At 37.7% G+C, this 10,726-nt stretch overlaps 1 long non-coding RNA gene across 1 annotated transcript; it reads right to left on the bottom strand.

Moving 5' to 3' along the window:
* Positions 1-9,526: 9,526 nt before the first annotated feature.
* Positions 9,527-10,025, bottom strand: LOC131612523 (uncharacterized). Its single transcript, XR_009287405.1, has 2 exons — positions 9,888-10,025; positions 9,527-9,788 (listed from the first exon to the last, which is right to left on the bottom strand). It is a non-coding gene; the product is annotated as an uncharacterized LOC131612523 (long non-coding RNA).
* Between the last annotated feature and the right edge of the window lie 701 nt (positions 10,026-10,726).

Below are 10,726 nucleotides of genomic sequence, written 5' to 3'. Positions count from 1 at the left end.
TGAATTACTGTCAAATATAAATTGTGCATATATATTAGTTTAGAACTACGTTTGAGTGTAAACCCTAGGACAGTTAAACTATATATATATTATAGGAATATGGCCTAGGATTGAGAATGTCTTCCCGGTGAAGGCTCTTTCCTAATTAGAGATCTGTAGTTCAAACCACCAAGATGAATTATTCCCGGTGAAACATCTTGGCAAGAACCTTAGAATCCAAATAATAGGACACATCCACCCAAAGAGGAATTATTCCCGATGAAACCTCTTACCCATTTGCTTAGAGCCAAAATAAGTTCAAAACTACATAGCTTTCTCTTGTGCTATAACAAGGACCCTCGATTAGCCTCCTCTTGGGCTTTGTACAAGGACCCACAGGCTTCTTAAAAGCATTTCCAGCTTCCTCTTGAGCTTGTATACAAGGACCCATCAGGTTTCTTATAAACATAGGAACAGGTCTTTAGTCACCTTTTAGCCTACCCTAGTGAGTTTCTTCCAATTTAAACCAGCCTTTAAACAAGCTAAGTTTGTCTCAATTTTGCATTGAGTACACCTTTTGGAATGAGAGACATGGATAGTCTCTGTCACCCTTATCTTCATCAATCTTCCTTAGCAGAGTCTAGGATCTATGTTTATTTCTCTTCAGCAAGTGTCAGCCTTTATCTTGGGCTTTAAACAAGAAGTCTCCACTAGATAATCTTTCTGCCATTCACTTTAATAAAATCCCTGGAAAGGGTTAGCTTCCACACATTCCTTCATGTTAATACAAATTCCCTGGAAAGGGTTAGCTTCCACACATTCCTTCATGTTAATACAAAATCCCTGGAAAGGGTTAGCTTCCAACATCATTCTTTCATTTCAATAAAAACCCCTGGAAAGGGTTAGCCTCCAAAGTCAATTAAAATCAATCTATCATTTCAATAAAAACCCCTGGAAAGGGTTAGCCTCCAAAGTCAGTTAATAAAAATGTCAAAAACCAAAGATTCATTTCTCTTAGGAGATAATTTCCCCAAAAGAGTCAAAACCCCTGGAAAGGGTCAGCCTCCAAAAAAACATGATAAAGTCAGTCTTTTAACAAACAAATTCACCAGCTGAGTCAAAATCCCTGGAAAGGGTTAGCTTCCAAAGAAAAACAGTCTTTTAATAAATAAAATCTCCTCAATAGAGTCAAAACCAACAAAAACAGTTAGCCTCAACCTTGGGCTTCATACAAGGCACCAAACAATAAAACTCCCCTATCAAGAGTCAGCCTCAACCTTGGGCATTGTACAAGGCAGATAATAGAGTCTCCCCCAGTGAGTTCTTCATCATTCAGTAGCCACAACCTTGGGCTTTGTACAAGGCAGATAAACCATACTTTCATGTGTCAAAGATTCCTAACACCTAGGATCTTTTCCCATAGAGTCATCCATACTCAATTCATTTAAAAGAGTCTGCCACAACCTTGGGCTTTGTACAAGGCAGAAATAATGTTTTCCCTAGCTAGAGTCAGCCACAACCTTGGGCTTTGTACAAGGCACACAACATAAAGTCATTCATAGTCTCAAAAAATTCAGTTATCCTCCGCAGTTAGCCACAACCTTGGGCTTTGTACAAGGCACACAAATAGAGTCTCCCTAAGTAGAGTCAGCCTCAATTCTGGGCTTTGTACAGAACACCAAATAAAAATCCATCAAATAAACACTCTCCAAATAGAGTCAGCCTCAATTCTGGGCTTTGTACATAACACCAAAATACCCCTGTAATTAATCCCCAGTGGAGTCATCTCCCAGAGTCAATAATATTAATAAATCAATCAAAAAGCCTCAAGCTTGGGCCTCATTCAAGTCAGCTAAAGTCAAATCTTTTATACAGTATATAGACATAGCTTATCTCTATAGAGAGATATTTTTACTACTCTACCACATTCAAACAAACAAACATTTCAACTTCAATTTTAATCAAGTCTCCCATTTAGGATTTTGAAAGGCATGAGCTGGCAGTAAAACCCAGACATGTGGTAACTTTCCCTAATTTGGATGAGCATCTTTCTTTCATTTAAGAGGCATTTGACTGGTATACTTGCACATACACAAGTAAGGTCCCCCTCTTGAATGAAATGAATTCAGTTATTCTGTCACTCCTTTAAATGTTTGTGGTAGAATAGTACAAATACCTCTCTGTAAAGATGATTTCATATCTCTTTACTGTAAACAGAGATTTAATTCAAAGCTTCAACCTTGAGCTTCAAGCAAGGCACAAAAAATAATTAATTTCCCTAGTTAGTTCCCCGAACTACATTAAGCTCTGACTTCCACTAGGGATATGTAGGCATGAGGTTCACAAGGAATCTCAGCGAGCTAATAAAATACCAAAAATAGTCAGTTTGTCTGTCTGTCTGTCTTTCTTTAATCAATTCAATTCCTTCTCCTAATACAAAGGAGAAACTTTCCCAATCATTAGCAATAAACACAATCACAATGGCACAGAGAAGGTTCCTGTAGAGTACTACAGATATGTAGGGTGTTTAAACACTTCCCTATGTATAACCGACCCCCCAGACTCCAGAATTTCTAGTCTAAGTGAAATCCCCACACTTAGAAAACTCTTAGGGTTTAGTTGAGATCTTTTTTTCCCTTTCCTACTCGTAGGACAATAAGAAAGTTCGTGTGATATCGTAGGAAGAACTGAAATAAAATTCATCCCACCACGGGCGCATTCCCCTTCCAAATTTCGCGTGAAGGGTATAGCGTGCCGTCCTCCCAAGTGAAACGGGGAGGTAAAAAAAACGACACCACATAGCCAACAGACAATCATCCTTCGAACGAAACGTGTCACCCTCTTTTAACTCCTCGCTTGACCTCATATATGGATTGTAGAACATATCGGACGATGGCTCGTCCTCTCCTAAATTAAGCGTTGTGAAATGTGCCGGAGGTGAATATGCATGTGTATCCGGTACTCGATCCGGTACTGGAACTTCTTCGTCACTTTCATCTTCGGATTCACGATTCACCAACTCATCAACAACATCTTCTATATCAGTTTCTTCGTCAATGACATGTTCGGGTTGTTGTTCGTCATCAACAACAGGATCAATAACTTGTGACTGAATATTTTGCGAAGGAGCATTTTGTTCAACCACTATGTACAGTTCCAGATAATCATAACCAAAATACTCATGGGTGAGGAACATGTTTTGAACCTCTAAGTCAGTTGTTATCTGTGATTGACAAAACATGACTGAGTTGTTAGGTTGAAGAAGGGGTTGTCGGTAAAATATCTGAGACACTGGTTCTCTTATTTTGGATTCGATTTTCCTTTTTAGATAAGAGAAATCTGATTGTCTATTTAGAGCAAAACGTGTTGAGTTTGTGTTTCTAAATAGAAAACCGTTTGTGTCGCAGTGGTATGTCTCACCATTCATATGAACACGAACTTTGAACTGCGAGGTGGATGTCATAATTTTGATATGTGTTTCTGAAAGAAGAGATGTGAGAATTGTGTTGTAAAAGGAAGAAATGTTTGGGAGAATTGTGTTGGTTGTAAAAAATAGTATGTGAAGTAGTTCCTATATATCATGCACCACCTCTTACACAAGGGTAATGCATGCAAGAAATGAAGCAATAATTCTGCACAAGATTCAATCTTTGACAAGACTATTGCATGCCACAAAAGAATCTCGTCCCCACCTCTTACACAAGGGTAATGCATGCAAGAAATGAAGCAATAATTCTGCACAAGATTCAAACTTTGACAAGACTATTGCATGCCACAAAAGAATCTCGTCCCCACCTCTTACACAAGGGTAATGCATGCAAGAAATGAAGCAATAATTCTGCACAAGATTCAAACTTTGACAAGACTATTGCATGCCACAAAAGAATCTCGTCCCCACCTCTTACACAAGGGTAATGCATGCAAGAAATGAAGCAATAATTCTGCACAAGATTCAAACTTTGACAAGACTATTGCATGCCACAAAAGAATCTCGTCCCCACCTCTTACACAAGGGTAATGCATGCAAGAAATGAAGCAATAATTCTGCACAAGATTCAAACTTTGACAAGACTATTGCATGCCACAAAAGAATCTCGTCCCCACCTCTTACACAAGGGTAATGCATGCAAGAAATGAAGCAATAATTCTGCACAAGATTCAAACTTTGACCAGACTATTGCATGCCACAAAAGAATCTCGTCCCCACCTCTTACACAAGGGTAATGCATGCAAGAAATGAAGCAATAATTCTGCACAAGATTCAAACTTTGACAAGACTATTGCATGCCACAAAAGAAAACAGGTGGGGACCATGTGGGGCCCTAATTTTTATTCTTCAAAATTATTGTTTACGTTTTTCCCTTGTATATGAAACCCTAATTGTCACACAGACCTAATGGAAGGCGTCCGTCCCTCTATAAATTAGGGTTTCCTGTGTGCATCAGTACTCACACGAAAAAATGAGATCTCGAATAAGGCCAGATAGCACGCACCGGACTACTGAGCCTCCACCACCTGTAAGGCGTTTGGACTATCAACCGGACTATCTTCGAAGGAACGGATACGTTATTTTCTCTGCTGTCAAACCTCTCATGCAAGTAATGTTTTGGAACATTCAATCCATGGACCAGCTTAAGAGAACCCTTCTTAGGTTTTTGGAGGGAGAGTGGAGTCCAGGCGAACAAATCAGATCTATCAAGAGACTTAGAACAAGGGGAGGTGTTTTTCTTGAAAGACAGCGTTGGTGGGAGACAATGGAGGACGACATTCAATGCACTCGAATGATGGAGGACAGAGAAGACATTGTCCTAACCGTTGTAATATCCTAGATTTTGCAGTTTCTTTATCATTTCAGTTACTTCTGTACCGTCCAATTAAATGCTCTGAGCATATATTAATGAAATGTTTTTTTAACATTACAAAGTTTCCAATTAGTATTTAAGTTATTAATAATTAGCAAAATTATTTTCCTCTGTATTTCACCCACTATAAATAATGGTGTGTGTGTGTGGAGTTGAAGTACCAACTCTTTCTTCATTCTTACTGCAAACACTAAAAATGAACTCAGTTTGGGCTGTCGTCTTTTTTGAGGAAGGTAGTCACATGCGTGTCTGCCTTAACCCCCATTGGAATTTCCAGAGAATTGTTAGAGCCATCAACACTGGGTTTCGTCAACTAGATGGTCCGACCAGAAAAGTTAAACAGATAGATTACCGTTGTCCATACATTACGTTGACGGATAATAATCCAGAAGGCACCTACATGTATTATTGGGACCGTGTGAAAGACGACGTGGACGTGGATCTAATGTTTTGGACACACAGTGGAGAGGTTAACCGAGGCGTTGAAAATCCACTTGTTCTTGCAGTGATACTCGAGTAGTTTAGATTAAGTGTTGTTGTGTTTGTTGCAATGATCGAGCGTGTACTACAAGTTGTTATGTGTTATTTTCTTAGATGTTTTAGTTTCTGTGTTGGTTATTGTCAATGTACCTTTTTAATTAATGAATGAATTAATGTTTTCCATAATATATATATCTGCGCTAGTTTAATATAAAATCCTCAAAATCTATTATAATTATATGTTTTAAATGAATTAAAAATTATGATAAATCACTACATGCAATAATTTAACATAAACATGACAAGACGAGACACTGCAGAGAATCTCGACCCCACCACAGACATGACAAGACGAGACACTGCAGGGAATCTCGTCCCCACCACAAACATGACAAGACGAGACACTGCAGGGAATCTCGTCCCCACCACAGACATGACAAGACGAGACACTGCAGGGAATCTCGTCCCCACCACAGACATGACGAGACAATACACTGCAGGGAATCTCGTCCCCACCACAAACATGACATGACAAGACACTGCAGGGAATCTCGTCCCCACCACAGACATGACAAGACAAGACACTGCAGGGAATCTCGTAATAACCTATGCATTTTGGCTATAAATATGTTCCCAAACTTGTTCATTTTCTTCATCACCTCTTATACTTTCATCAGAGCAACTTATCATCAGAGCAACTTTGTGTTTCATCATCAACAAACATGTCTCTCCTAACTATGGGTCAAGAGCATCGAGGAACCATTGCAAACATTTCCGCTTATGTAAGTTTGAGTAAACACTTAAATTTTTTTTACTTAAATTTACTAATTTCAAATACTTATGGAAAAATGTTGCTTTTATAGGATGTCACGAGATTTAGGACCCGTGCTGGTAAGATGAATGCTCCCGACCCTTTGATTGTGGACTACGTTAAACGTGCGGGATTTGGTGAGGTAATGAAATTAACACATACCTCAGTTGATATGAAGTTTATATTAGCATTGTGTGAGTGTTGGAGGCCTGAGACTCATACTTTTCACCTTCCAATGGGTGAATGTACCGTCACTCTAGAGGACGTGTACATGTTATTGGGTCTCAAAACAAATGGAAAGGCAGTGTATGGAAATGTCCAACAACCAAACGCTCTATGCGTCGAATTGTTGGGTGTGGATTTAATAGAGGGTGAGGGGCGACAAAGGGGTAGGGGCCAAGGTATAAAGCTTGCTGGCCTTCAGCTAGCTTATGATGGGCTTCAATTGAATGAGTTTTCTGACGAAGAAACTATACTACAGAAAACTAGGATGTATATTATGTTGTTATTTGGTAAGTTTCTATTTCCCGAAGGCACGGGAAATAGTGTTAATTTTATGTACTTGTGTTTACTTGGGGACATTGATGCAATAAAGACATATAGTTGGGGTTCGGCTGTGTTGGCATACCTCTATAGTTCCTTGTGCAAATGTGCAAAAAAGGATAGTTGTACATTTAGTGGATGTTCATTCTTGCTACAAGCATGGGCATGGTGGAGAATGTCGGTATTGGCCCCTGCAAATCCAAACAGTTACGCCTTCCCTTACGCTTCAAGGTAACTTTTGGATCTTATTTTAATTAGTGCTTTTTATTCTATTATTATTTGTAAATATATTGATTTATATCTTTTAATGTGTTTAGGTTCAATGCAATCGGAATGGATTACACCAATACGCCTGTATCCAAAATCATTTTCTACCGCCAAATATTAGATCGACTAGGACCCCAAGATGTAATACCTCTAAAAATGTCCATTTTCTAAATATATTTTTAAAAATAACTATCTTCTATATTTTGAAATTAATATTATTTGCTTTGCAGTTTATTTGGCGACCTTACTTGGAGTTGGACCACGTACCCGACCTTGACGAGGCGGCTATTTGGACAGCAAAATCACCCATCATACGGTTCACCACTGTGGAGATGCACCCAAGTGACCGTGTGAAGCTCCAATTCGGCATGCATCAAGGTATCCCTGACCCACCTGAGCCTGACTGTTTGGGACATTGGCATCTTGCGAAGGTTAGCGAACAGTGGTATGTAGAAAATTACAAGTCGTTTGCTATAGATCAGCGTAAAATATGGGCTCGTCGATCCAAAACTGTTCTAGAGTTTCCTGTGGCGCCGGGAGAAATGAAGCCAACTGTTGACTATGTCAACTGGTACAGATCGGTTACAAATCCTGAAATGATTGTGTCTGCCCCTTTCTATTTAGCTGACCCGCGAGCACAACCTCCATATTTTGGAGGACAACAGCAACCACCACCAAATTACCACCAACAACAACAACAACCACCGCCACCAAATTACCAACAACAACAACAACCACCACCAAATTACCAACAACAACATTACCCACAACAACACCAACAACAACAACAAAGTTACCACCAACAACCAATCCAACCACAAACACCTTTTTACCAACAACATTCCCAACAATACCACCAGTTTTTTCCATCCCAACCTCAACCACAAAATCAAGAATTCCATGTAGGCAGCTCTTCCAGATCACATTTCCAAGAGTTCCATGCGGGGAGCTCTTCAAGATCACCACCAATAACCCCCGACATGGGCATAGAAGAAGAATACCCGCAATACACCACATTCGACCAACCAACGTCACAGTAGACCAACCAACAATTTGACCTCAACACACCATCACAACCATTGTATTTTAACCAAACCGGCTCCACCACCAACTTCCAAAACTTCCAGGCCGCACCCACTAGGAGAAATTTTAACCCGCCTAGACAAAGCTTTGACAGCGCCGCGGGCACCCGCCTATCCTATGGAGGGAATTCTAGAGGTCAAGGACGACCCACAGATGTTGAAGACCCAGATTTCATTGAGGGGCCGTCGACTCAAGCTCAAGACGAACCAAATAGAGGGGGCGTCGTCGCAGGAATAGGGGGGCATTACCAACTCGTGACCCGTCTACACGACCCATTAGACAACCTCAATGTGGATCGTACCATGGTCCACGTGGTGCGCAATAAGATTTTTATTTGTATCGTTAATGTATTTTGAGTTGTTTTTCATTTTAATGTATTTTGTGTTGTTTTTCAATTCAATGTAATTTGTATTTTGGTTATGTTTAATATATTGGTATTATATTTCCATCTTAAAAAATATAAAAAAACAACTAAAAAAGTAATATAAAAAAAACAGGAAAAAAAAAAGAAAAAAAAAACAGTTGAAAAAAATACCAAAAAAAAAAGAAAAAAATAGGGGGGGTGTTGTCGCCAGGGGGGGTGGCGACAACACTTAGAGGATACAACATAGGCGCCAGGGGCCTGGCGACCACACTAAAGCCCACAACGTTATCGCCACCCCCCTGGCGACAACGTGTTTTTTTTATCAAAAAAGTGACATTTTGGTAATTAATTTGAAAACCTTGTTATTTTTGGAATTTTTTAAAAAAAATTGGTTATTCAAAAAAAAAATTCCAAACTTGACAATTTTATCATAAGATGTCTTTAGAGCCTGCTCTACCTCTCTTTTAAAGGTTCTCTCAATCAAACGCAACTCTTGTGCTTCTAGACTATTTTGCAGCTCTTCAATTCTCATGGTGGATGTAGAACAACACATTCAACACAGTGATGGATATAGAACAACGCCTTATGATCTTTCTACATCATATATATTTGCGCGTTTCTCTACTCCTTTGTCGCATCTGTTGTAACTATAACGTAAATGTCGTTTACGAGATCAAGAATGTCTTGAGCACCGAACAATACACGCATTTGAAGCATCAATAGATTCCAATTCTTTCCATTAAACACTGGAAGCTTTGTATTCAAATTGTTTCCGTCGTTCATCTTCGTTCTTGTGCACTGAAAAACTAGCTCAGATCTCAGATTTCACCAAACGCTCGTGTTTCTCGATCCCGCAAAATTAACAAATGAAATTTTGTCACGATTTTGATAATGAATTCAAAGTAAATTCAAGAAGCAAAACAATCTCACACGTCTCACGTACACTAGTGTTTCTCTGTGAATCAAACCGAAGCTCTAGATACCAATTGTTGGAGCACAAGGTTGAAGATGAAGATAAAGATGGAAGAAGGGAGAGATAGAGTGAGAAGAGAGAAAATACAGTTGTAACAAACTTTTGGAGTGGGAGACTCTTATCACTAATCACTCTATAAAATTAGTTACACCAAGGTCTTTAAATACACCAAAATCAAAATGATACGTAAGTAAACTATGTCACACAAACATTGCTAAAACAAGCTAACAAAACAAACTAAAACCCATAAACTAAGCATAATTTTTGAAACAACAACCTCAAAAACTTCGACTTTTGATTAACAGTACTGTTTTTGAATATGAGTTACTTCTAACAAAATACACTTACACAAGTTAAAAATACACTCAGGTATCAATGGATGGTCGCATTCACAATCAACATTAGCAAGACAATCATCACCCTCCACTATATTGAAAAATGAAAATATAAATAAGCATTATGAAAACAAGATAAAGTATTATATATGAAGTAGAGAAAGAAATTTTAAAAGAAAAAATGACTTACATTTTGCTATCACTGCGACAAGATATAAAGTGAGAAAGATAATTATAACATGCGCAAATTTGACAATTTTAACCATTTTGGTTCCTCAAGATGTATCAAATAGGATATTACTTTATCTCTTTATGATTTATTAATGCTCTACTTACATGACTTATATAGTGTTTAACTAAGTGTTTTTTTTTTGGTAAAAAAAAAAAACTAAGTATTTTTTTATATTAAAAAAAAAACGTTTCGCTTGTTAAGTTGTAAAAATTAAATATTTTAGCTTGTTAAAATTATTAAATGTCTTTTGAGTACTTCAATGTGTAATATTTTGCACCTTTTATGTACTTAAAAAGGAGGTTATATAATTGTTTTTTTATCAATCATGAGAATTCATGGTTTTGGCTAATATGCATAAGCATTTTCCTTATGCATCATGCATAAGCCTATATAAGTCATTGGATCATGTTTTTAATTCAGTATTGAGTGATGAGTATTGAGTATTGAGTAATAACAATTGATATCTAGAATTTGATCCAATGATCCAAGGGTCCATAATAATCTATACACGGTGCATAGATTTTTATCTATGCACGGTAACTGCACCCAGAATTCGTTATCATTTTTTATAAGTTTATTTTATTTTATAACCTTTCATTTTAATCAAGAGAAAATAACAAAAACCAGAGTGATATTTTTAAATATTATTAAATGTGTTTTTAAGTATATGAATGTGTTACGATTGACCCTTTAGACTACTTTGTAATTCACTTAAAAAAACTTATCAATCATAAAAATTTAATCTCATTTTCTAAACTTTGATTATTTTATAATCATTTATAATTAAAAAGGGAAAA

This window comes from Vicia villosa, linkage group LG6, assembly GCF_029867415.1.
Source record: "Vicia villosa cultivar HV-30 ecotype Madison, WI linkage group LG6, Vvil1.0, whole genome shotgun sequence".
In the NCBI taxonomy this organism is placed as follows: Eukaryota; Viridiplantae; Streptophyta; class Magnoliopsida; order Fabales; family Fabaceae; genus Vicia; species Vicia villosa.
This window is presented reverse-complemented; position numbering and strand designations above follow the sequence as displayed.